At 44.3% G+C, this 26,853-nt stretch overlaps 2 protein-coding genes across 11 annotated transcripts in view; one reads left to right on the top strand and one right to left on the bottom strand.

Moving 5' to 3' along the window:
* Nucleotides 1–22,687, bottom strand: part of LOC140916096 (uncharacterized) — a 69,511-nt gene extending 46,824 nt beyond the window's left edge. For 2 of the 5 annotated variants that reach the window (XM_078854091.1, XM_078854093.1), the window contains exons 1-3: nt 22,072–22,687; nt 20,334–20,466; nt 16,992–17,061 (exon numbers count right to left, since the gene is read on the bottom strand). The gene's annotated coding sequence lies outside the window, so the exon portion shown is untranslated. Of the gene's footprint in view, nt 1–10,492; nt 10,766–16,991; nt 17,062–20,333; nt 20,467–22,071 lie in introns of all 5 variants that reach the window. The other 3 variants (XM_078854092.1, XM_078854095.1, XM_078854094.1) reach the window with 3 other exon arrangements.
* Nucleotides 10,016–26,853, top strand: part of LRRC8D (leucine rich repeat containing 8 VRAC subunit D) — an 82,144-nt gene continuing 65,306 nt past the window's right edge. For 2 of the 6 annotated variants that reach the window (XR_012160419.2, XR_012160420.2), the window contains exons 1-2: nt 16,215–22,693; nt 23,124–23,228. The gene's annotated coding sequence lies outside the window, so the exon portion shown is untranslated. Of the gene's footprint in view, nt 10,242–16,214; nt 22,694–23,123; nt 23,229–26,853 lie in introns of those variants that run through there. The other 4 variants (XM_073357114.2, XM_073357113.2, XM_073357115.2 and 1 more) reach the window with 4 other exon arrangements.

The following is a 26,853-nucleotide window of genomic DNA, read 5'->3' as shown; positions in this document are numbered from 1 at the left end:
TATGTAGCACTAGAGAAGACTGAGTTGTGTACACTAATTTACCAGTGGGTATCTAATCAGAGTGGCTTGAAGAATTTGAGTACTTTGATTTGTTGAAATGGTTTTTGAACAGATACTAGGAAGATGATTTCACTAGAGTAATTTCATCTTGTGGCTTCATTTTGCCTTGAGTAGAGACTCTAGAGTCAAGTCGGTGATTTTGTTTGATATATATTCTGTGTACACATAAATAGGAGAATGAAACGAAAGTGAAATATTAGTCTAGCGGTTCCAGATGAAATTGGCTCATCTCTGCATCACAGATTTTAGCTCAGAAATGGCAGGATTCAGAATCTGCAGACTCACAAGTATAGAGTCAATGGCAGATGTGCTGGTACTGGGGCGTGTAGCAGCATCCCCAGGCTTGAAGTGGTTTCCGTCATATACAGGGTTTACAGTTTTGTTCAATGGCGTTCAACACCCCTATTATAAAAATTGTTCCAATGCCACTGATCAATGGGCCCAGTATCAATTATCAAGGTAAGGAGGATGCTGTAATTGTAGTTCCCCAAACTCCTTAGCTAACCCTCTGTGTTTTAATGAGATTTCTTTCCTCTCTGTTCACAGAATAACTTGTGGTCCTTTTGGTCTCACCTACACAGTTTATGCAAGGCCAAACAGCAAGAGAGTCAGGAGCTGCTGCATATAAAAAAATTAATGAAATCCTTTTTCTGATGCTCTGCCTACTCCCAGACCTTGCAGGACCTTGCCTTGCAAGCCTAAAATGACAAGGTATTGCGTCCTCATTCACTTCAGGTGGGAGATGCACTCATCATCTTGCAGGTTCAGGGCTGTGGTATTTTGCTCCCACATCCACCCTTTCTGGCTTGCCCTCCTCCCCCACCTCTTCTCCTCCTGCTCTGGAAGTGCTGCCCAGCTGTGCCTCTTGTTACATATGTGTGACTTGGCTATTTTTAAACTTTCTTCCTCTTTAAAAATATTAACTCAAGAGACTTTAATGATTATAATTTAGGTACTGTACTTAAAACAGGAGTGGGGGGGGCAGGCAGTAAAGGTTCAAAGCTAGCATGACGCTAGTTAAGTGCTTTGGAAAGCTACAGCTGACTGGCCATTTTTAAAAAAATTACCATCTCCCCCTTAACCATGCAGTGCAATTTATTTTTGTGTCATGCACATTCTGCACGGTGCCACAGACCCTTTGCAGAGAAACTCCGTCACAAACTGAAGGGGAATGAGAGGGTATCAGGCAAGAATTGAAGTAGGGAACAATGACCCAAATGTCCCAGAGGGAGGCAGGGAGACAGCTCCAGCTAGTTGGGCAGCCTGTGTTCTGACAGCCAAAAGCCTCTTGCAGTCCCCACTTATTGTGGTCAGTCTTTAACTTTCATTTTCTATTCAGCCATTTTAAATCGTGTAGCAGGTGAGGAAGGAGGAAGGATATGGGCCTTTCTAAGTTCAATGCAATGCAAAATTTAAGATGGGACAGCTATGAGTGAGTGAAAGCCATGACTGAAACAGGGCCTAATTCAGGCCTGTTCCTGTGAGGTGCTGAGCGCCCTCATCTCCCTTTGACTTCAGGGAGTTGTGGGTACTTTGCACACCACTAAACCAGGCACATGGGAAGTAGAGTGAGTATGCTTTGGGGGACATGGACATATACCAGATCCTACACAAACAGAGGAGCAGCTGCCATTTTGGATGTCCGAAACCAATCCAAAACCTTAGCCCTCCTTCTGAGTAGGAGTTATGCCCCTGCTGAGTCTACAGTGCTGCAAATAACAGGCCCAGCAGTGGTGAATGGGATATATAGACAGGAAACTACATTTTCACAAGCATAGCTCTTGCTCCTCTGCCACACCAACCTTATTGTGGATTTTGTGGGGTTTAAAACCTTTTAATCAATGAGTATTAGCTATAGATGGTAAGCAAGCTGGGGCAGGGGTCAGCCTGTTTGCTAGGTGTACGTACAGCACCTTGCACAGTGAGCTGCTGATCCCTTCCTGAGGCCTTTTGTACAAATAATAACTAATCACCATCATCACCTTCAATGTACAGCGAGATGGGTCTGCCAGGAACTCATGGTAAACTGAAAGTCATGTGTGGGGTAGGTTACTGGTATAAAATTCACTACATGCGGGAGGAATGTTTTATAACCCTACCTATTGCCTGCCTGCACTCATCCCACACTCAGACTCTCAGGAGTAACTGGCGATTTGTTACATCTTGGAAGCAAGGTAGAACTTTTACTGTCAGCAGGATTTTCTTTTTTTTACGAAGTTCAGGATGAGGGCCTACGTATCCCTTTGACCTTCTGTCAGTATAAATTATGTTCTGGATTTGGTATTTTTCACATCATGTTTGTTTTCTTTTACTTTCACTTTGCATTTTCTCTGCACCCAATAGTACAGTACAGTAAGATGGCTGTACAAAAGCTCCTGGTGTCTTATTAAGTAGCCAGTTAATCACTAATCCATTGTAATTTCTTTAGTGTTCTGTGTTCTGCTGCTTAAATGTGCTTTGTAAGGTATAAATTTGGAACTTTGGAGCTGTTATTTCATAGCTTGTAGTTGCTTGCTAACATTACCTAGCTTTCAAATGTACTCAGTTCACACTTTTTAAAGGAGACTGACCAATTGGTTTTATCTTCCATAGAAATTCATTTAAAAAAAGAAATATCAGGAAAAACTAAGTAATCAATGTAACCAAGAACAGCAGACACAAACTACTTCTGGCATCTTTACCTTCACTTGAAGAAATTCACTGAACTGCTATTTGCTAATCCACACAAGTTATTGACAGATAAAATATAAGTTTCTTATTTCAGCAAAGATTTAAAAGCTGAATGCTCATAGCAGTGACGTCTCATTGCAAAAACTCCATTACTTTTACAAAATACTGTATAGCAGGTTGAGTAGTGAGAGAATTGGTGGGTGCAACAGGGATGTAAGGGAGAAATTAAGGAGGGTAAAGATATTAGAGATTGTAACTGATTTATTTGACAGTCTTCACAGGCTTCTTTGTACTCTTTTCAAGTACAAAGAAGATACACTGTCAGGTTGATGTTTTCCCCCCCTCAAAGAGGAGGCACTGGAATGAATAAATCAAGAGCCACAAGTCACCAGGATTGTGCAGTAATATATGCAAGTGTTCTGAAGGAACTTCGGTGTGCCTGAGCTTCTAACAAATATATGCAATCTGTCATTGAAATTGTCTGCTATACCAGGGTTGGAGGGTAGCCCAGTGTGGTACCTATGTTTACAAAAGGTGCTAGTGTGAGCCTGGAAATTTCGGAACGGTGAGTCCTACTTCAGTGTGAATAAAATTGTTTGAAACAAAGATTAAAAAGAGTATTATAAAACACCAAGATGAACATGATAGGAACAAACCAGCAATAGTTCTGCAGAGCAAAATGGTGCTTCTCTAATATACTAGAATTCTTTGAGCATGGTTGAGAGCTGGTTGACATAATTTAATTGGACTTTCAAAAAGCTTTGCCAGTGTTCTGGTTACAGGGCCAGCTGTACTTTAGACTCCCTTCAGTCCCTCTTGAGTGCACCTTGACCTCAGGTAACACATTGGCTTTCTGCCCTTCTCTCAAAGGGTGGAATCCTTCAGTCCAAGCACTCTTTTTTTCCAGGCTGCAACCTCCCTTTTTTCCAACCCTGTTAGGACAACAGGTCCAACTGTGTCTGGCATGGGTGGCGGGTATCAAAAGCTGGGGGAGGCTGAGCCTCCACAAACAGCCCTGCGAGGCCCTACCCATGCTCCACTTCCAGACCCCCTCTTACTTCCCAGGTGTTTTATGGCTCTTTCCCTGTAGCCAGGGCCAAGGGCTGGGACTAGTAGGGGCCAGGTTGTGGCTGGGGACTCCAGGTGGCTGGAGCACGTGCTCACGCTGCCCACCCACTCGGCGCTCGGAGGCTGGGGCAGGTGGTGGTGTTGGGACTCGCGCGCTGCCCATGGTGTCTGGCACTTATAAGTCCTTTTCCTCCAGGGACTTTTGACCAACAAGCTGATTAAAGTAAAAAGGGCTTCTTCAAAACAAAGCATTGTTTAGTCCCCCAAAGGTTCATAGCACACAAAGCAAAGGGCCTATATACATCTTTCCCCTTACCTAAACCTTCATCTTTCCTTGCAAGCATTGGTAAATTCCATTCAGCCCAGTTATTTCCATCTCTAGGCTGATAAAAGCAGACTGCACGCTCTCCCTCCTTTGGTGTGTCTCTGCCAGCGTTTCCCTCCGGGGCAGCTGCTGACAGCCCATTCACCACCCCCTTCTTCTCTAGGCCAGTATCTTCAAGGTTTTAACATCCCCTTTGATCCTAGGTTCTGCCTTGGAAGAATAAATTTAGCAAGCCAGGGGTATTCCCCAATCATTAGCTTTCCCATTCTTTCCTTAAAGACCATTGGTATTCTCTGGGACTCTACCTTATCTTTACCATTGTTCTGTTTCATGTTGGTTTTTCCCTTGCAGCCTCCATTGATTTAACTCTATGCAGCCAGGCAGGACAATATCACACAGGTAAACTGAGATGCATGTGATATTTATAAAAAATAAAATGTTTATTTGCCTCATTCTCCACACAGTGTCTCTCACAAGAGGAAATATATTGTCTTTGGGAGAGAGGTAGAATGCTCTCCTCTGTTAGAAATTATCTAGGAAATAACGGTCAATTTCTCAACCTGGCAAAATGCAGAGCAGGTACCCCAGAGTTCCCTGGTATGGCTGATATTCTCTAATGTATTTAGTAATGATTTGAGAAAGCAGGGACTGGTGAGGGGGCAAAATTTGCGGATGGCACAAAATGATTTTGGTTTAATTAAGACTAGAAAATTAGCCTAATTTAAACTGCCGTTGTAAAATTAAATGAATATATTACATTCTGTGATGCACTATCATTGTATTTTTGCTTGCTAATGTAGTCACTAATGCCTAGAATTCAGGAATCTGTAATGCCTCCCGCAGCCATTAGTGCAAATTAGCAAGGCTCACTCACGTGTTTTCTTAATCATAAAGGGTCAGATTCATCCCTGCCTAGGTACTGAGCTGATGCAGTTTGTGCCTTTCCTGTTCATGGGCTTTTCAGATTCAGGGAACTCACTTTTGTTTCTCGTATATCTTTTTTTAGATAGCATAACTTGAGGGCCACTCTAACTCATACTCCTGTAGCAATGGCCAGCTGTGGACCACTGCAGGAAAGCAGAGAAGCTGGGGGTCAGGTTTGCCTTGAGCCAGAACCATCACCTCCTTCCTCCATCACACCTTGGAATGCCTCACATCCTGTGTAGAGGACACACAGCCATCCATGTGCCAGGCACAGGGGCTCCTATCTGGCAAAAGGGGCCATAGGGCACTAAGGAATTGGGCCTAAAGGAGACTGTTCTGAAGAAGGCAAACATCACACTCAAAACCGGGGAAAGGTTAAGAGTTTGTGTGACAGGAAAGTTTTAAAATAAGGGAGGCATAGAGCTTAAAGAGTTATAATTACCTTTTGAGACACGCAACTAAAGGAGATAAAAACCATATGTTCTGTAGGAGGTGAGCCTTTTACACTCCATTACAGCACCTACTACATGTTTGTGTCAGAACTGGGCTCTAATTGTGTCTAGATCTCTCTGGTTCTAACTGTTTTCTCACTTACTGCTTCTGGATTCATTTTTTTTCTTGCTAGTATGTCTGGACTTAGCAAGACTCCTTTGATTTGACACTAAACTTATATGTGGATCCAGCTAGTTTTGTCAAGTTCTGAGTTGGTAAAAAATCTTTTTATGCTTGATTGTAGACAGCTGGCAGAAAAATTCAGGATTTCCCAATCACTGACGCTTTTTATTATCTGTCTTCACCTCTCTTGATGTTTACCAGCATGGCCTGCTTTTATCTCTGTTAATCCTTCAGTGCATGGAGCCCCAGAAGCAGAGACCCTACATAAGCATGGCCTCTATGTCAGTTAAAACAAATTACCCTACCAAGGTTACACTTGTGAGACTTTTCAAAGCTGGCCAAAAATAATATAAGTGATGATCTAAGAGAGAAAAATAACCAAAAGCCAGACTGAACTTCCTAAAAACAGTTGAAAACAAATTACAACTAATTATTTGAAACAGGAGCTGAGCTAAAAACAGAACTGAAGTAAATTAAAATAAATTGATGAGAACAGTGCTCAAAGATGAAAGCTGAATAGAGTTGACCTAATTTTCCTTTGGTCTCTGAAGCTGATGTTGCTGAAGAGGTCCTTCCTCTGTAATTTTAAAGAGCTTTAAATGGAGAAGAGTAGGTTAAAAATAATCAAATTTTAAAAAAGCAAAGGACTAAGTCGTCAAGCCCAACTGGGTTAAAGCAGCCTTAAACGAGGCAGCTGGAGATCCCAAACTGGATAACACCCCATTCCAACTTCTCCCGTGAAGAGGTATTGCTGGAGAGCAGTGTACATGTCTGGGAACCCCCATGAGTGTACCTTCTTCTAAAGGGCTGTCACAAATGAATGTAGATTACTGCAAACCCTGGAGTCCCGTGGATGGAGAGAGGGCAAAGGTCGTATAAACCTACCTTTTGATCCCTCCCCTGGCTCTCCAGGGCCTGTAATAAGCGCCACGTGGATGAACCAAGGGAGAGTTACCAAAGGATCCTCTCTGCAAATAATCCTTTAGATAATTAAAACTGAAAGGATTTTGAAATTCAAATGTACTTTCTGCCATTTGTGGTGGGTTTTTTGTTTTTGTTTCCATTTTACCATATTTTAATAAAAATACATCTGGAAAAAAAATCTACAAAGCCGAATAGAAATGAGTCCCGGGGGAGAGGAAGGGTGGGCAGCAAGACAACCCCACACCCAGGCCCAATGCCAGCAGACGAAGGGATCCAGCCTGGGGGCCCAGTGACAAGGAGCTCTAAGGAGATGCTACTTCTTCTGTTCGGGAGCAGGTCTGTAAATCCCCACCACCACAGCTTGGTCTCGCTTGTAGGGCTCCAGCTTCAGCTGCTCCTGGGGTTTCATGTTCTCCTGCTGCATCTTCTTCGCCTCGAAGGCGAAGACGGCCTCAGGCGCCGCTGTGGAGTCGATGCAGTTGGCCTTGATGGATATGACGAAGTGCCCTCCGTTCTTCAGGAAGCTGTGAGCATTTAGGGCTACAATGTGTGACTGGTCGGGCGGGGCCATGTCAGCAAAGATTTAGTTTCCTGTTGCATTTCACTTATCTTGGACAATGACGCAAACTGTTTGGCTTTATTTTGTTTATAGGTGTTTTGCTGCTGTTTCTGGTACTCAAGCAGTAGCACAATACGATAATGTTTAGGTTGCAGACACTGCAGGAAACATTTAACTCCAAACCAAGTTATGTTTTCACTGAAATTAGTTGTTTTTAAAGCAGGGGTGGGCAAACTATGGCCCGGGGGCCACATCTGGCCCTTCAGACATTTAAGCTGGCCCTTGAGTTCCCACTGCAGAGCGGGGTCCGGGGCTTGCCCCACTCCGCATGTGGGGTGGCTCCGCACGGCTCCTCGAAGCAGCGGTATGTCCCCGCTCCAGCTCCTACGCATAGAGGCAACCAGGGGCCTCCAAACACTGCCCTCGCCCCAAGCACTGCCCCCACAGCTCCCATTGGCCGGGAACCATGGCCAATGGGAACTCAGAGGCGGCACCTGTGGATGGAGCAGTGCACAGAGCCACCTGACCGTGCCTCCACGTAGGATCCCGAGTGGGGACATGCTGCTTCCGGGAGCTGCTTGAGGTAAGTACCGCCTGGAGCCTGCACCCCAACCCCCTGCCTTAGCCCTGATCCCCCTCCTGCCCTAGGAGCCCCTTGGTCCAAGCCCAGAGCACCCTCCTGCACCCCCAACCCCTCATCACCAGCCCCACCCCAGAACCTGCAGCGCCAGCTAGAGCCCTCACTGTCCCCCTGCCCCAGTCTAGAGCCCCCTCCCACACCTTGAACTCATTTCTGGCCCCACCCCAGAGCCCTCACCCCCTCCCACACCCCAACCCGCAATTTCGTGAGCATTCATGACCCGCCATACAATTTCCTTACCCAGATGTAGCCCTCGGGCCAAAAAGTTTGCCCGCCCCTGTTTTAAAGGTTATCTTATTTTAAAGAAAAGGAGTACTTGTGGCACCTTAGAGACTAACCAATTTATTTGAGCATAAGCTTTTGTGAGCTATAGCTCACTTCATCGGATGCATACTGTGGAAAGTACAGAAGATCTTTTTATACACACAAAGCATGAAAAAATGGTGTTTACCACTACAAAAGGTTTTCTCTCCCCCCACCCCACTCTCCTGCTGGTAATAGCTTATCTAAAGTGATCACTCTCCTTACAATGTGTATGATAATCAAGGTGGGCTATTTCCAGCACAAATCCAGGGTTTAACAAGAATGTTGGGGGGGATAGGAAAAAACAAGGGGAAATAGGGTGTTGGGGGCATTTAGGGCACTGGATAATGTACACAACATCCCTTATGGGTGAACACTTTTCACAAGCTATCCCTCTATCTCTGACCTATAAGTCCTCATCCTTTCAGGAAACCCACACCTCACTTTCAAAAGATGAGCCTCGGATCTTAATTCATAACCTTCCTAGATACTAAAAATCATGGTCCTAATAAAGACACTAGATTTATGGCTTATTACAACCATCTGTAACTCATTAACCCCTCTTTATACCTTATGACTACAGGGGAGTTAATGGGCCACTTCACCTTGAATAGTCCCTTAGATATTTGCTAATTGCTTATGCTAAACTCTGTTTGACCTTGTATTTAGCTGTGACCCTCTGAGTATCTTTCCCAGACCTGAGGAAGAGCTTCATGAAGTTCAAACACTTGTCTCACTCCCACAATGTAAATTGATCCACTAAAAGATATTACCTCACCTTGTCTCTCCACAATCTGAATAGTGAGCTTAAATTGCCTTCAGCTGTCTCTTTATAACAAACGGCCCTTAAAGTTCTAAATGTTTTAAAGATAAAGATATGACTGACTTATAGAAAGAACATTAAAAGAGCTTAATAAGAATTATAGGCCTCCATTCAGCAAACATTTATGAACATATTTAATTGTAGGCATGTGAGTCAATGATATTGTTTTCAATGGGACTATTCATGTGCCTAGAGTTAGTAACCTGCAGGACTCCAGACAGAGTTCTTAAGAACACTGAGATTCTTGCCATATTCTTATAATAAAACAATAATGAATGGGGGGAGGGAAGGGAGGGTACACATATACCAATGCCTTTGTAGAATCCAAAATGCCTGGCTACACGTCCTATGCCTCAGACTGCTAAAAACCATTCTCCTGTACTAAGAAAAGGAGTACTTGTGGCACCTTAGAGACTAACATTTATTTGAGCATAAGCTTTCCTGAGCTACAGCTCACTTCACATCATGAAAGCTTATGCTCAAATAAATTTGTTAGTCTCTAAGGTGCCCCAAGTACTCCTTTTTTTTTTTTTTTTTGCAGATACAGACTAACATGGCTGCTACTCTGAAACCTGTCATCCTCCTGTAGTGAAAGCTGTGCCTCTGGTTTTGGAATAGAGGATCTGAATCCATCCCCGGTGTTGCCAGACAGCCCCACAGGGCCAAGGTGTTTAGCACAGGGACATTTACTAAGTCCCAAATGGCCATGGATTTGTTGACCACTAAGACTTTTCCCTTCCCTTTGGGGTGCTCAACGGGTACCCCTCACAGTCCCTGCGTCGCTCTTCTCCCCATGTCACAGACAGCCAACTCGACACAGCGCCATTAGGTAGCTTGCCCATGGTCCCAGTGCCCCGCACCGTGGGGAAGCTGGGCTCGGGAGGGGGCTCCGGAACTTGGGCCGGGCTCTCGGGGCGCGGTGAGGCTGGAGCGGCAGCAGCGGGGGCGATCCTGCAAGCAGCAGACCTGGCAAGCAGGCGGACGACACCCGCGGGCCAAGCGACCGCTCTCTCCTCCCACACACCTGCGGCGAGCGGCCCCGGAGCACCTGCTCCCTGGCAGCGCAGGGGTGCCGCGCCGCGCAGCTGGGCGGGGCCTGACGATCACATGGGCGCTGCCGCGGGGGCCATTGGCTGCGCCCTGCGCCGTGGTTGGCGGGCCCCGGGCGAGGGCTGGCGCCCCAGCTGCCGGGCCGGTCTCAGCCGGTCTCCCAGCGGAGCCGCGTGGCGTGTGGCTGCGCGGCGCGGGCTGCAGGGAGCCCCCGTGGCCGCCCCGCCGGAGTGATTCGCCCTGCGGCTGCCCCTACCTGCCTGCCGCGCCCGCCGCCAAGGTTTGTTGCTGCAGCCCCGGGGGCAGGGAGCTGCAGCCGGGGTGGTGCGGGCCCCCGGGCAGGGAGGCGGCTGCTGGTGCGGGTGCAGCAGCCGCGGGGGAGCGGTGCCAGCGGGAATCCCCCGCCCCCGGCCCTGAGAATCCGGCTGCTTGGGGGAGCGTCAAGGTTCCCGGACAGCGGCGCTGCCCCTCGCCTCCCTCCTTCCCTCTGCTTCGCCCCTCCCGCTCTGTCTGCACGTGCGTGGGGCTTACCCGGCGGCCGTAGCTCCAGTGGCTCTTCCTTATGCAACAAACAGCCGCTTACAGGAAATGCTAAGAATAAAAGTGATGTCGCTGGCTGCCAGTGACGGATCATGTCTGCGCTGACTGACCGGGCAGCCCCAGAGGCTGGCCCAGGACTGTTAAGGACAGAGCCCGTGTCCGATTGCCAGATCAATACCGCTGCAGGAAAACTGAACATCTCTTGCCACCCCTGGTGTTCTCAGATAATTGCACAAAGTCCATATTTGTGTTGGCCGGGAGACCCTGTTAGAAGAGAGGTTAGAATTCACCCAGTACTAGCAAAGTGAACTGAAGCAGGCAGGAGCAGGACTAGTGTCCCCAGGCTGATAGTTATACATACCCACCCTCATAAAAGTAGCTCTGCCTTCCCCTGGCATCAGGGGCATCCATAAACACTTGGAATACCAGCTAGTGGAAACTGAAAGGGTAACTAGTTTTGCAGTTGACAGGAAGAATACTATAGTTCATCCAGAGAGATTTTCCTTTTTAAAATCTCTGTTTAATACTTTTACTCTGTGTGTGTGTGTGTGTGTGTGGAGCATTGCATGCCAGAGTATGATACTGGAGCAAGCCTTGGGTATGGAAGTGTACTTGATTTTATCCCACTGGGGATATATCCAGCTAAAAAAATCAGTCTCTTTCTGGACCCTCTTTCCCCATATTGCATTATGAAATCAGTGTGCAACCACTGTTTATTTGTGGTTTTTCTAATGGGGTCAAATATTTTCTTGATGTTGCACTAGGCACAGATAAAGGGCCTTAACCTATGTAATATTAACATTTACTACATCAGAACAGACAGTCGTCTGGTCAATGAACCATCTTTATTTCCCTGCTTTTTAGGTATCCTTGCCATTAAATGGCAGTACAATAACACGTCTATAGTGTCTGTTGTATGGGAATTTCAGAGCATTGTCTATTAATCCTTGCAACCCCTCTCCAAGTTGAAGTTTTATTATCCCTGTTCTAACAATGTGTGACCTGAAGTCCAAGGTCACACAGAAAGTCTATGACAGAGCCAGTATTTGACTCTTAAGTCTAGTCTCTAGGTGTTTGACCTATTGCTTGATAAAACCAAGTCTCAGGAATGCTTTTTGTAATGGTGCTGAAAATGTGTTTTTCCTGTCTATAGCAGCAGCTAAGTTAGCTTCAGCACCAATTTGTGGTATATGTTGCCGACCATTGTTGTCAATGATGGTGTTCTCTCTCTTTCAAAATATATCTAGGGAAGGCTTAATTTCTGTGCCATACAAACAGGGTTATGTCCATCAGCTCTGGTAGCATTAAAGATAGAAAAGAAATTACCTATGAAGCCAAACGATAAGCAACTGCTAAGTGGACAGGGGCTATTGAGCTTCTAAAAAGTAAAATCTGATGGGATGCTACCAAGGTCCTCACACCTTCTTGTCAACTCAGGCCATCTTGATTATCACTAAAGTTTTTTTTCTCCTGCTGATAATAGCTCATTGTAATTAATTAGCCTCTTACTCCACTTTTTCATGTTCTCTGTATGTATATATCTCTCTTCTTACTATATGTTCCATTCTATGCATCCGATGAAGTGGACTGTAGCCCACGAAAGCTTATGCTCAAATAAATTGGTTAGTCTCTAAGGTGCCACAAGTACTCCTGTTCTTTTTGCGGATACAGACTAACACGGCTGCTACTCTGAAACCTACCAAGGTCCTGGTCCCCCAGTGTAACCTATCAAATACATTTTAGCCCTCTTTACTTCACAAGCTAAAGGTGCCCTAGTTTAAAATCTGTTAACTGTAGATCTGCTTTTCCAGTGGGTCTACACTCATTTTCTTCATGACTAAATTAAGGGCTTCAACAGTGAACAGCAATTAATGTTACATTATTTATTCACCATTGATCTTGGATCAATACACCAAGTGAAATGCTGTGAATTAAATCCATTCTCAGGGATTTATAACTTGGCTGTAAATCTTGTATTGTCTGATTAAACTTAACTTACACGGTCTTGGCCTGAGAGTAAATTATTCTGATGATATTTTATTTGCCTTTGTGATGTCTACCAATTCTTCAGCAGAGGCCACTGTACAGAAAATTAAAGTGTTAATATTAAAATAAAACATTTTTTGTCCTAGATCTTGGACATATTACTTTTAGCCATTTTCCACATGGCATGAAACAAACAAGGAATGTCTAAACAGATACTCTTATCTGCTGTCAAGATTGCTTTGATAAGGAGACAAAGATTACATTGACTGTGCAAGGTGGGATGGAGGATGGCAAAGTATATTAAAAAAAATCATAATCTCCAGAACATGATGCTGTGTATATGATGGGAGTTCTAAAATCCATTTAGAAGTGGGACCACTGTCTGTGTAACGTTTACAAACCCAGGGGAGATTAATAAAGCAACAACACTAATTCTAAAATAGAGAAACTTTCCATGCTGCTTCCACATAGGTTATAACCATCAAAGGTAATATTGATAAGAACAAGCCTGTTCCTGTCATGACCATGTTAAGAACTGGGTAAGTTAAAGCAGTCACGCACACACAAAAATTAAATATCAAACATAGCACTACTATAACTCATTGGAACGTGCAAAATCTGGTTCCTCCATGGTATTCCATTGTTTAGCCTTGCTAAGCATTTTACTTCTGTGTGACGTGTGCAGCTTTGCTGGATGCACCAGCTTTTTACTGAGAGCACGTTTAGGTCACTTTCCTCTGACTTCAGACAAGTGTGTTTCTTTCCACTAGAAGTAGGTAACAACCAGGAGATACGCCAATTGTACATCTTCTTTCAGGGCATCTTTCCTAATTCCATTTCTGGTGAGTCATAAACTAATGCTGTTGCGGGAAGTGCTTCCAAATGCAGGAGAATAAGAAATGAAATGCATGGCAGCAGTCAGAGAAAATTAGCCAGAGCTGGCGCTAGGCATAAACAGACTAAGCAATTGCTTAGGGCCCCAAGCAGTTCAAGGGCCCCCACTCCATTATTAGTATGTGTTGGGGTGGGGGGATTCCTGATTAGGGCCCCCACTGGGCCAGCACTGGCTCTGAAACTAGACATATGTTCTGTGGTCAGAAGCACTTGTAACCGTGAAATAAATGTGATAGGTGTTGCTTTAATCCAATAGTGTGATTGTCCTGAAAATTGTCAGCTGAAGTTTGTTCTCTCTTTACCCCCATTCCTCATTGGTTCCCTGCTCTGTATTATGGTGCTGATTCAAAGCCTACTCTGAATTTAGTGGGAGTTGACTTCAGAGGGCCTTGGATCAGGCCCTGTGTCACTAGCTGGTTCTTCCCTCTCTCCTGATCCCATCTGTTGCTGTGTCATTTCCTAGTCTGGCAGTTGGTGGGTGGATGACCAAGAATCCTGAGTCAGTGCCTCATCGCAGTGGCTGCAAATGGTCCCTGTTACTGCACCTCTCTCAACCACAGTGGAATTGGCTAGTCTTAATCCAAGGGACCCTGGGTAATCTCTAAGGATTAGACAATGTTTTGAGGATTAAAATTCTGAATTAGAGCCTAGAGCTGGAGACAGACATCTTGCTGAAATGTGGCATACTTTGTGATGCAAGCAGTGTGGGAGCCCAGAGAAATAGACTCTAAAACCAGTTTCCAAGATACGTACTAACGAACACCTGATTATTCAATCAAAATGTTTCTTTTGTAAAATACAAAGAATATAAGGTTTTCTTCTGCCTGTTAAAGAGACAATTTACAATTAAAAATGATTAAGTTCCTTGTCTTCATGCAGTTGCTTCTTGTTTTCACGTAGTTTTATAAATAATTTGTAGTATTACTAATAATGCACTTGAGTAGTAATATTTTTTTTTTAAAATGAGCTTTTCACATTTTAGGCTGTTTCTATTTTTGTATTTCTTTCAACAGTGAAACTAGATTACTCAGTTTTGTTTTTGTTTCTGTTCAGTTCCATTTCCCTGGTTCTTCTATATTATCACAATGCCAAACATTGCAGGGGGAGGCTAACATCAAAACAATTTTTTCCCCCACTGAAGTGTTTAGAAAATACAAAAAAACTCCCTCTTTCCCCCCCCCTCCAAACTCTTGGTTTCTGTTAAGACTTGTAAACTCTTTTATAAATTTGAAACTCTGTGAAAGTGTTTGTTTGGCAAAGCAGACTAAAAACTGGGTTACACGCTTTGGACCCAATCCTGCAAAAACATATGGAGGTACGTAATTTTCCACACGTGGGTCTGCTTCCCTGTAAAAGTCTTTGGCACCAGTCTTAGGAATGGATCTGCAAAAATTTACTGTTGGCCATACTGGTTGGCTTCCACAGGCTCATGTTTTTAGTGAGGCTACGTCTACACTAGAAACTTCAAAGCGCCACCTTGGGAGCGCTCCCACTGCAACGCTTTGAAGTGTGAGTGTGGTCACGTGCGAGGGCTGGGAGAGAGCTCTCCCAGCACTCCTGGTAATCCACCTCCACGAGGGGAATAGCTCTGAGCGCTGGGAGCGTGGCTCCGAGTGCTGGGAGCCTGTCCACACTAGTCCTTTAAAGTGCTCAAACTTGCTGTGCTCGGGGGTGATTTTTCACCCTCCTGAGCCAACAAGTTAGAGCGCTATAAAATGTAAGTGTAGACAAGCCCTAAGTGTTTGCAGGAGTGGGCCCTTAAATCATGTTTGAACACCGGACTGACATTTTCCAGTGTGATATCTGCCTCCAGCACTAGGCTCAGAAAAGCCCATTGTAATTCGTTGTTTTAAATAAATATCACAGTTTATTCATGGTGACAAGTGCTTCTTACCTTGAGAGCGATGGGTGAGTGAGGTAACACCTATTTTTGGACCAACCTCTACCTTGAGAACATCTTGGGTCCCATTTTCCAATGGTGCAACTCCTTTGACTCAATCAGAATTACACCAGGGATAGATTTGGCTCAAAATCTCTTGGGCTGAGTAAAATGGGTGCAGTTTTCTCTCATCCACTTAGCAAGAATAGGCACTGATTGCCAAACAAAACTTTTTCAGAGTCCCCATACAAATTTACTAAAGAACAAAGCCAGCATTCTCAACTTTCAACTAGCTGAGAATCATCTTGTTGTTTTTTTTGACCTGTTAAAAAGCAAAGTGCGTCACAAGTGAGGTTGGCACTTTCTAACACCAGTCAGTAACGCTCATTTCCACATTGTTAATTTTAACTATCTGTTGCCAAAACTTTCTTTCATGAAAGGAATCAAAGCTCTTTTTCAATATCTCTGTATTCTTTGTATTCTTCCAGTCTTGCAAACTGGCTTCCCATCTCCTTCGTGGAACAAACAGAGAAGACTGTCTTATAGGACCCTGATTTAGCACCTCCAGAAATGCCCTGGGGCCTAAAAATGTATTCCTCTGTGGGAGTAGATTTGTCTCTTGGAATCTAGCACGCAAAGTATCTGTTTAATTCATCTTTAAGGAAGAAAAGGGGTGGTATTAAAGTGGTATCAGTGCATCAAGCACCTGCTCGTTGCCGCTGTACAAAGAGAAAAGGAGGACTTGTGGCACCTTGAGACTAACCAATTTATTTGACAGGTTTCAGAGCAGCAGCCGTGTTCGTCTGTCTTCGCAAAAAGAAAAGGAGTACTTGTGGCACCTTAGAGACTAACCAATTTATTTGAGCGTGAGCTTTCGTGAGCTACAGCTCACTTGAAGTGAGCTGTAGCTCACGAAAACTTATGCTCAAATAAATTGGTTAGTCTCAAGGTGCCACAAGTCCTCCTTCTCTTTTTGCAGATACAGACTAACACAGCTGCTACTCTGAAAACTGTACAAAGAGAGATTTGTTTCCCTTTCTATCCTTTTCATCTTATCCGTGTGAATGAGGCTATGAAAATATTGTGCTGATGCATTCTTTAACGCTGTTACTGTCTACAACTTTCTCTTTCTGCTTGTGCCCCCCTCTAAGCCACCAAAGTGATGTTCCATGTAAGGGTGAAGGGGACAATTTGTACTACTCCACCTTTAAGGAACAACTGTGGTACAAAGCACTACCACCCTAGAGGAGGCTGGCAAAAATTTGCCACCCTCTTCTTGAACAAAATGCTCTTTTTGGAAACAATGTTAGAGAGGGGAATGAGGAAATTAGCAGGCTGAATGCATAGGGCAACTAGCAAAAGAAAAGATGAGCAGAGCAGACACATCGTTCTGTGTAGTCCAGGATTTTATATTAAAGGTGACCTACAGAAGAGTGAGACAATTGAGCCTGTGACCTCTTTTACTGCTTGAAAAGTGTAAGGCTGTTCCTCCCCACCCCACCCAAATCTTAGAAATATCAGGCCTGGTCATTCCTAGTTTTGCTGGGGAACTTTTTGGAGGACCAGAGAAGTGAAGTGGGAGCTTTCTCAGCCCTCAATTAAGGGGGAGGAGATGTTTCACACTTTAACAAGAGCTTCTCTTCCAATGTGTTTTTTTTTTCTGATGCTTGAATTAAAAAGCGGTAAACAAAACCCCAATAAACAAGAGTTTGAAACAATCTGAATAAAAACCTGTTTCCATCTCAGTTGCTCAGGTTTGGCTGTCTTCATGTTGTCTTCCTACTGGTTCTCATCTAGATGTCTGATGTAAAGAAAGAAGCAAAGTTAAAACCTTAGGCCTTCTTTAGGCACTAGAAAGAAAGAAAAGTAAAACAAAAAGAGAACACAGTCTGATTTTTTCGTCTTTTTCAGGTGGCCATTAAGGATATATCTTCACTGCACAGTTAACTGGATGCTTAGCACTCAGGTTAACTTAGCCCAGGTGGGAGCATTCTCACAGCAAAGCCCTACCCATGTTACTGGATCCCTGTTTTCTGCATATCCATGGGGCATATCCTGTTGTTCTTTGTGCTGGGGCTTCCACAACTAATTGTGGGAAGACACTTTTCAGCATTTGAGTGGCTTTTGCTTGTATCCTCACTTTAACTAGGATTGGAACATGCCCTTGTTGAAGTGGAGCTGGAGCTCTGACCCACCCCGTCAGCCACGAAAATTAGCCCAGGCTTAAAGCACCTCCAAATCCAGTTTCAGAGGTTTTTCTGTGTGGTAGGATGGGGGAGAGTTTGTGCTAAAATGCAGGCAAGAGCCTGGGTTAACTCTGAAGTAAAGACATACTCTGAATGGGTTTCTCCATAAGGCTTTTGTTTTCTACAGGAACCGTGGCTTAGAACTTCCTCTAGCATTGTAAAACCTGAATGGTGTTAGGCCAGATTTCACATTTACTGGAGGCAGTACTGAATCAGTGTTGTTTTAAGAACTTATCTTGCTGCAAGATGATCTATGCAGTCATAGGAAAGTTATACAGTATTGTGACATTTTGGGGTTCACAGCAGACCAGCAAGGGGTTGTCACTGCCTGTCCTGTAAATCTGGGTGCTTTCTGTGCTATACTGCTGTGGCTAACAGCCCTGACACCAACTGCCAGCATTACAAGCATGCAGGTCCCACCCTGGCTTCACCAGTCAGTTACGTTTTGCAGAGTGACCCCAACATCCCCCCCAGTCCTGAAAATTCCCCAAAACTGTCTACCTCTGTAGTGTCCAGCCCTCTCCTGGACTGCTCACAAAAATTGTTAGTCAATATGCTGCAGCTCATTAATTTAACTGGTGTTTGACAAGCAGTCGTATTTCAATCACGCAACTGAAGTTGTTTATAGTAAAAGTGAAACCAGTTTATTAAACAAAAAGTCACATAGGTTTAAGCGATACCAAGTATAAGGAAAGAGATACAAGCAAACAAAAGTGAAAATATGCTTCTAAGACTAAAACTTAATTTCAGCAAGTTACAGTCTTTGCCAAAGTAGGTTTATTATCTAAACTTAGTTCCCAGAAACTTCAGCCCCCTTGGTTGAAGAACCCAGTGTCCTGTGATTTCAAGAGCTCTAGCCCCTTGAATCCCTCAAGTGATAACTCAAAGGTCTTTTTGCCCCACTTATATCAACCAAAATTCATTGTCTGTTTCAAAAGCCTGGAACGCTTCCTGCTGTTCTTCCCTTCTTGTGGACTTCCATTCCCTCTGCTGATTTGTATGTAAATAGGGCTCCCACTGGTTTTATTCCACATTGCTTAACTTACACTAGAGAAATGTAGATAGTTACCTTCCCTCCTGTCTGGGAGAAAATTATTTTCTCCCAGTGTTTAGTCACAGACTTTAAAGCATAAGATCATGGAGTATCCATAATTCCTCACATTGTATAAATACATACATTTCACAATGACATTGATCACCAGTGTGTCATAGGCTGTCAGAAAAGACCTTACTCTATATGCTTTTATAATACAGTACTGTTGTATACAATCGGTTAATTCAGTTGCTTATCATTTAAGGTACAGATCCCCTCTTTATAGACCAGTAAACCTTTGAAATGTATATTCAGATAAAGTTCCTTTTCTCCTGCTGGGAAGAGACACCATGTGGTCTGGCGAAGACTTAATGTTGGTTCCTTCCCGTGTTAAGTTGATGGCTTTGTTTACCTTTTATGTAAATGCATTTCCAGTGACTCTCGATTTACCTTGACGACACATGCAAGCAGGCAGAATCATATTCTGGGTGGGGTGGGGTGCCTTTTAAAAACATGTCAGCATGTTTTGCCTATGTTACCTATTCATACACCACACAATAATATTAATGGTCAGAGAGTTGTGTGGTTTTCTAATGGTACGTTACACAACAACTGTTAGATGTATTGAGTATGTCAGGTCTGACAAGTTGCTGACACAGAGTAGTGAACCACCCGTGGGCCTCTGGGTCACACATGTAAAGCCATGGTTCTAAGTAGAAAATTAATCCAATACACCACATGCCTTTTTTTCTTTTTTTGTGCGTGTTCTAAGGCCAGCTGTAAACACAGACCTCAAGATGGGGATGAAGGGGAACTTTTACACTAGTAGCAATTGATGAAAGGTAGATACCGGGGTAAAGCACATGAATAATTGGATGATCTCTTGTGCAGAATTACTGAAGTGAGGTGTGAAAGAGAATGCGATGTTTAAAGTTAGAAGAGGGCTGATAAATGAATGGAGATCTTTATGTAACTTTTGTGTGTATATTTCAAGTTGTATTTCTTAAATGTTTGTTATTGCTAATAAACTCTGTCCATAGCCTGTTTGTTTCTGTCTACATCCAGTACTCTGATCAGCAAGTAATGCATAAACGGATTGTAAATTAAGCTTTCAGGTCAAAGGTTTCAGCTGTGGGTATCAGTGTTATGTGCAAAGATATTGTGTATACAATACTTATCTGATTCTGATTAGTGCCTTGCATTGATGCAACTTTTGACACTATTATTCATTAATAAACCTTTCTGTAGTGTACTAATGCAAACATCCACTAATGATTCAAACCTGTCTACCAACTTACACAGTATAGACAGATAATGCTTTCTGCACAAATTCCCAAAAGGAAGTCAATAACCCTTTTAGTCTGACAGTTTGTATATTAAAAGTTAACTTGTTGGTCCAGACCAGTGAAAGGTATTACATTCTCTCACCTATCTACTCCCCCTCTCACCCCCACAAGCACCACTATGGCTACACTTTCCACATAAATTAGCAATTGCCTTAATCAAAGATTCAGAGAGGAACCAGACTTCACGCTTAATCTAAAATAATCTAAAAATACAAAGCAGAAGCCTACATGCAGAGTTCCTCACAATGACTGCTATCCAGAAACTTGCATATGCATGCTCCTTTTCCATTTTTAAAATATATATAATAAATCCTAAGCCTTCTCAAACAGGAAGACAGCCAAAGAAAGAAACATGAAACCTTTGAGGCATTTTTTTTTCTCTTTAAAAGTTTTATTTTAGGTACTTGTTCTATAATCTATACAAGGCCTATTCAATATTTTATCTTGCCTGCATCTATGGTAGTGGAAGATGGAGAATAATCCTGTTCCTTCAAAAATACCCAAATCTCTTGTGGTACAAACACATCTTCATGTCTCATACTTCTTTCTCTGCTTCAAAAGTTGTGATTCTAGTCATTTACCTAAAATGCACAGTGAAAAGGGAGTAAGGATGGGTTGTACAATACAAGAACAGAAAAAAGTAACACCTGAAATGGGGGAATGGATGTAAAAAGCATTAGAAGTCTGTTGGACTGGCACATCTTTGGTAGAATGGGTCATGGAGATCTGAAACTGGCCTTCTCTAACAGAGTTTTAAATCTATATTATTTAAAAAGTTGTGGACACGTAAATTTTGTTGTTAATTTGGTAAGGGATTAATTGTTGCTGAATTGAGATAGATCAATCCAAGGCACTCAAACCAATTTAAGATTGTCCACAACAGACATTTACACCAGTGTAACAAAATCTATTTTAAAGTAAGACTGAAATCAGTGAAAATTCTGTCAGTATACTAAACATCATGGCTGGCCCAGGTCAGGTGACTCAGGCTAGGGTTGTAAAATTGTGGTGTAGACATTTGGACTCGGTCTGGAAAATCTCTACACCCCAGTTCTATAACCCCAAGAGCCTGAGTCAGCTGACATGGGTCAGCTGTGGGTGTTTAATTGCACACCTTGTAAGGCTAGAGGGGAACAAAAACTCAGGATATTTTGAGGGCCTGTCTCCCATGGTTTTTGAATGCTTGGGATTAGCAATACTGGGAGAGGTTCTAGAGAAGGCTAAGATTAAGACTGGAGCAAGTTCATCATTATTTTTTTTAAATAAAAATAAAATAAGGAGGGCACTTTTGAACTGGCACCCGAGATTCATGGGATTATTTGCAGATGGTGATGTCCTTGCTGTACACTTGAAGCAGCATGGGTGAGGATGTTCCTACACTTGGAAAGGTATCAAAGTAGCTATTCCAGAATGTATATTTAATGGCTCAGTATGGACACTTACTCTGGAATAGCTATTTTTGGGACATTTCCAAGTGTAGACAAATCCTCAAGGGGAGTGCTGCTGATGAAAGCACAAAGGAGGATTTATGCAGAAGGGGAAGCGAGGCACTAGGGTACACAGGCAGTGAGGTTGCCTTTTTCACCACAGCTGCAATCTCACCAAGGTGGGAGACCATAGGATACCATATCTACCTCTGAACTGAGACTGCTTCCAGCATTGAGCAGTTGATGCAGCATAATAGGATATAAAGGTTAATTATCAGGAAAGATTAACGGGCCTTGTCACAGCATTCGCAAAAGATCTGGGCAGGTCATTAACATACATCATCTTGCATCCTCAGGGACTCTTAGTTATTGATTTTTTTATTCTTCAGATTTCGCTGATTTCAGAAAGGAGTTAACCTATGGGTCAGTCTAGCTTGCCTATCCCTCTGGACATGCTAGACCCCGGCATTAAGTATCTAACATGTACACACGCCTTAATCCTGGCCATACGCTGCGATATGCCCCACTCCACCTGCTGTCCCGCAAACGCCGCTACCGCGCATGCTTCGGCTAGCCCTGTAATATTTTTTTAAGAGCTGTGGCGATGGGTATATGTGCTTGTTATGTGTGAGTGAGCATGACTGATGGGAAGGGGCATGCCAGTGAGCAGGAGCTGTTCCCAGCCAGCATGCAGTAAATATGCATTGCTGTCTAGTGCATCTTTCGGGCAGCAGCGAAAGTTCGCATTTTATAACCTACCTTTGTTTCAGTAACGCAATTGCCTGCAACCCCCTCCCACTGTCAGCGCCTCCAGGCCGTGACACCAGCAGCCAGAGGCCACCGGCAGCGGTTCGCTTTGAGCGCCCCTCCCAGCGCGGGGATCAGCCTGTCTCTCCAGCCAGCCGGCGAGGGGCAGACGTAAACAATTTCCTACCCTCCCGCTCCGTCTGGGCGGCTTTGCGGACGAGGCGGCTGCAAACTTTACGGACGGCGCGCGAGGCACAGCCTGCGGGGCGGGGGGTGCCGGACCCCGGCCGCTCGCGGAGCGGCGCGCGCGCGGCGCTGCGCGGAGAGGCGCGCGCGCGCGGGCTGCCGGCGGCTGGGGCGGGCTGCGGAGGCGGGTCTGCGGGCAGCGGCTGACAATGGCAGGGGCGCCCGGGCCGCCGGCGGAACCTCCTCGCCGCACGCCGCCAGCCGCGGGCTTTCTCTCGCTCTCTTGTCGCGCAGGAAGTGCCCGGTGGTGCGCGAGGCTGGCAGACATGAGGGCGTGACTCTCGGCTGCTGGATTCCCGGCCCCCCGCGCCCGGAGCCCGCTGCAGCCCGAGCTGGGTCCAGCTGAAGCAGGCAGGAGGAGGAAGAAGGAGGAGCGCAGCCGGCTCAGGTACAGAGACGGGGTTGGGGGAGAGGGAGGGAGAAGCAGCCGCTGCCCCCGCGGCCCCCCGGCAGCCCCCTTTGCTAGGCAACGGGGTGGGGGTGGGGGTCCATAACCTGGACCATAGTGTCTGCCTTGTACAGCTCCTCCGGCGCGCGGCGCACGGGGGGCTGCGCTGGAAATGGGCACCTTGTTTTCCTGGCTCAGGACTTCGCACTGAGCATGCTTCTTCCCTGTGGCCGGCTTGTTCCAGCCTGTGATCGCCGGCTGCTGCTGCAGCTTCAAGCCCTTTGTTCCTGCAGCCTCCCTAAATGATCTTATCACGGCCGGGGAAGCGGCTAGGGAGCCTTCAAGACAATGGTGGTGTCGGCGCGTTACCGGAGCGTGAGAGAGCCGCTCTGCTCCGGGGGGGGAGATACTTAAATGTTACTTTGTTCAGTTTTCAGATGAATAAGCACGGAGTGAGCACGGGGCTGTCATTTTTCTCAGGCAGCGATCTGAGATAGGGAAGAGCTAGCTGACCTCAGCTGCCTGTGTGGAAGCAGTAAGTTACCTTTAGTCTTACTCAGCGAGACCTGAGTGTAATTGCCTTTATCGGCTGACAATCGGAATTACCTGGGAGTCAAAGCTGCTGATCCAGACTTCTCTGGATTAAGCCACTAGGTGATTGATGCTCCTTGAACATGCCCTGTTCTTGTGATGGGCAAGATGCATGGGCAAGCAGCACAGGCCTTCAGGCTTTGCTGTCATCTCCCTTCCACCTACAGACTCCCAAACAGACTTCAGATTTCTTCAGCTGCAAGAGATGGGGCCCTGCTTCCCCATCTACATCTTGCCAAAGGCAAAAGCGAGCACCTTTTTCTCTAGAAATAAATTGGAAATAATGGTATTTGACAAGTTTGTTGTGCAGATCTTTGCTTTCCATTTTGAGGTTTAAAATTCAGCATCAGAATAATGATGATAATGAGTGTGAATAATTTCTTTTTTTGGAAGAGAGTTATTCTGAGTGGTGGGAATACATCAGTACAACTGTACTTAATCTCTCTATATAACAAACACTGCTTAGAGTATAAACAAGACTGTTATTGCACAGAATAGCCAATAAAAGGGCATGTCAAATGTATGGGATCATTCTTTCTTTTTGGAAAGCACTATTTGGCGTTTGATTGTTATACAGCCATGTAAATATACATGGCAGCTTGCCATGTGTTTGTTGGAGGCTGTTGCAGTAAAGATGCTTGATTTATGATGAAATATGTTTAATACATTTATACATTTAATAGAGCAAACAAATACAAGTACAAGGGAAGTCACATATCTGTGTTATGTATTCTTTTTGCTGACCCATCACTCTTCCGTAATACTGCCTGCTCTATCTTCTGAATGATACTGAAGGAAATGTAACTAGCCAGGGGCATGGCTAGTGGCTGCGCTAGGAAGTAGCTTTGATGGACATAGGTTTGGTGTACACTACCAATTTATGCTGGTATAACTACATCGCTCGGGAATGTGGAAAATCCACACCTTTGAGCGATATAGTTATACCAACCTAACTCCTGGTATAGGCAGCGCTGTGGCTCCCATCAACAAAGTTTACTGCCTCTTGGGGAGGCAGAGTACCTATGCCAACGGCATAGGTAGCATCTTCACTAAGCATTACAGCATCACTGTAAGTGTAGACAAGCCCATAGTACCTTTTTATCTTCTTTCATACTTTTGTTTGATAGGAGTTGTCGCCTTTTCACTAAACTGACTCCTTGACTCCTGGGTGTCCAAGCACTAAATGTTCTATGAGGGAACCTCATGAATGTGTCAGCTGTGTAAAGTGTTGTGCAATGATTTAGATATGATCTAAATACTCGTGGGGCATGTAAGTGAGATGAGACTGTGATTTGCATGAAGATGCAATTTGTTGCTGGTGTAACCATAATCTACAGCTGAGATACAAGTGGAATGCCCTAGTGCAGGAAAAGAGGGGCACTTGGGGTAGGTGTGGATGAGTGATTTGGCATATAAAAGGAGACAGGTAATATGCATTGAGTATGTAGGGCATGTGTATTCAAGATTACATCGCAGGCTTGTGGTAGTGACATAAGGGCAATTCCGTAATATTGTAGGATCTCAAATGTTTGAATATAGAAGGAGCCTAGAGTATTAAAGAGCATTATTAAAATAAATAGAGGTATGCCCTCCCTTTCATGCCCCCAACTTAATTCTGCCATAAAGTTGCTTTCTAGGTAATATGCACTGTTTACAGCATCTTAGACACCCAGGGTTGCAGCACAGCTTAGACACCCAGGTGTGCCTGAGTTTGTTTGAACACTTGTCTCAGTAACTTTTAAAACAAAAGAATGTGATACCAGCCTGACTTTCAGAACTACTGAAAACCTTTAGTTTCTGTTGATTTTAGGTGGAGTTTTAAGTGCTCGGCACTCCTGAAAATGCGGTCCATGGTATCTGATTATTTTTTTTTTTTAAGCAAGTGGGCTACATGCTTCATATACCTATAGCAGACCCAGCTATGACTCCCTGGGTGTGTAGGCTGTTCATGGTAGTGACTAGTGACCTGGTCATGTATCCTTTAGTTGCAGAAAGTCCTTTTTGCTGCTGTCATTGGTGTGTGTTATGTCAATAGGACCCTGCCCCCAACTCACAGCATACACAAGTTCTGCACTTAAGCATCAGAGAATGGGACTTATACTTGGCATCTTCATGCATGTCTAATTGACACATGGATGATGATAGTGCAGTTCACTGGCAGTTTGGATGCCAAAATCTGAATCAAGGCTCTGTTGTCAAATTGTAAGTACAAATTATAACTCTTAGTACACTTTCATTTGAAAACTGTTTACATTTTGAAGAGTGATTTTATGTTTTGTCAGAATTATTTTATTCTTTATGCTAACAGGGAAAATATATAGCCCAACCTTCCAGGACCGTGTTACTGGGGAGCTAAGGAAAATTGAATGTATTAGCTAGAGTGGTGCCTGGCAGTTACAGATTTTCTAGTTTTAATGAAAATGATTTAGAACAGGAAAGAATTTGCTGTGACTGTTTTTGTAAACTGAGGATTTGTACTTGCAAACAAAAGTTCCACATTGCCAGAAAGCATTGTTAGGTTTATCTACGTAGCTGTGCAAAAATGACAAACTGGCAGAATGATCCAACTTCTGAAAAAAACCCATAAAATAGCTGGATATTCTTAATTATTTTTGACAATTGTTGTCTCTTTAATTTTAAAAAGCAGTTAGAATGGTGTCAGGGCTACTGGTGCTTTGGTTTAGTAGGGACTAGTATGCTTAGGTCCCAGTCCTGCAAAGGCTGAGCCATGTATTTAATTTTATGCCCACAAAGAGTCCCATGGGCATCAATGAAGCTACTAACATATTTAAAGTTAAATATGTCTTTGCAGTATCAGGGCCTTAGTTTACATCTAGGACTGCAGATTTTTAAGACAAATTGTTTACTGTGTATATACTGTGGGTCCAGTTCTCAATCACATTTTCTGGCCAGATGTCCCACAGCACTTTTCTGTTTACCTGATTTGAATTTATTTCAAACTAATTTGGATCCTACTTTATTTGTCTACAGAAATGGTTCATTTAAATGGTCCATTGTGAAACTGAGGGCTAGTCTACACTAGAAGCTCTATAACAGTGCAGCTGCACTGCTATGGCATGTCTGGTGAAGGCTCTCTATGCTGATGGAAGAGAGTTCTGCCACCTCCGCCAAAGGTGGTAGCTGTGGCAGCGGGAGAAGCTCTCCTGATGACATAGCGCTGTCTACACTGGCGCTTAGGTCGATGCAACTTATGTTGCTCAGGGGGTGGCTTATTCACACCTCTGAGCGACACAAGTTTAACCAACATAAGTGTTAGTGTGTACAAGCCTGTGCCTTTTGCATTTTCAGTGAAATTTACAATTAAGGCTATGTCTGCGGTACCTCTTATGTCAGCAAAACGTATGTTGCTCAAGGTGTAAGGAATAAGCCACCCCCCCTAACTGACATCAGTTTAGCCAGGACACGTGGTAGTGTGCACAGTGCTATGTTGGTGGGAGAGCTCTCTCCCATTGGCTTAGAGCAGCTACACGAGAGATCTTACAGCGCCACAGCTGCGTAGGTACAGCTGTGCTGGTGAAAGCTCGCGGGTGTAGACGTGGTCTCAGTCT

The sequence above is a fragment of the Lepidochelys kempii genome, chromosome 8, assembly GCF_965140285.1.
Source record: "Lepidochelys kempii isolate rLepKem1 chromosome 8, rLepKem1.hap1, whole genome shotgun sequence".
Classification (NCBI taxonomy): domain Eukaryota; kingdom Metazoa; phylum Chordata; order Testudines; family Cheloniidae; genus Lepidochelys; species Lepidochelys kempii.
Note: the sequence above shows the minus strand (reverse complement) of the source record. Positions and strands in the feature narration are given on the sequence as shown.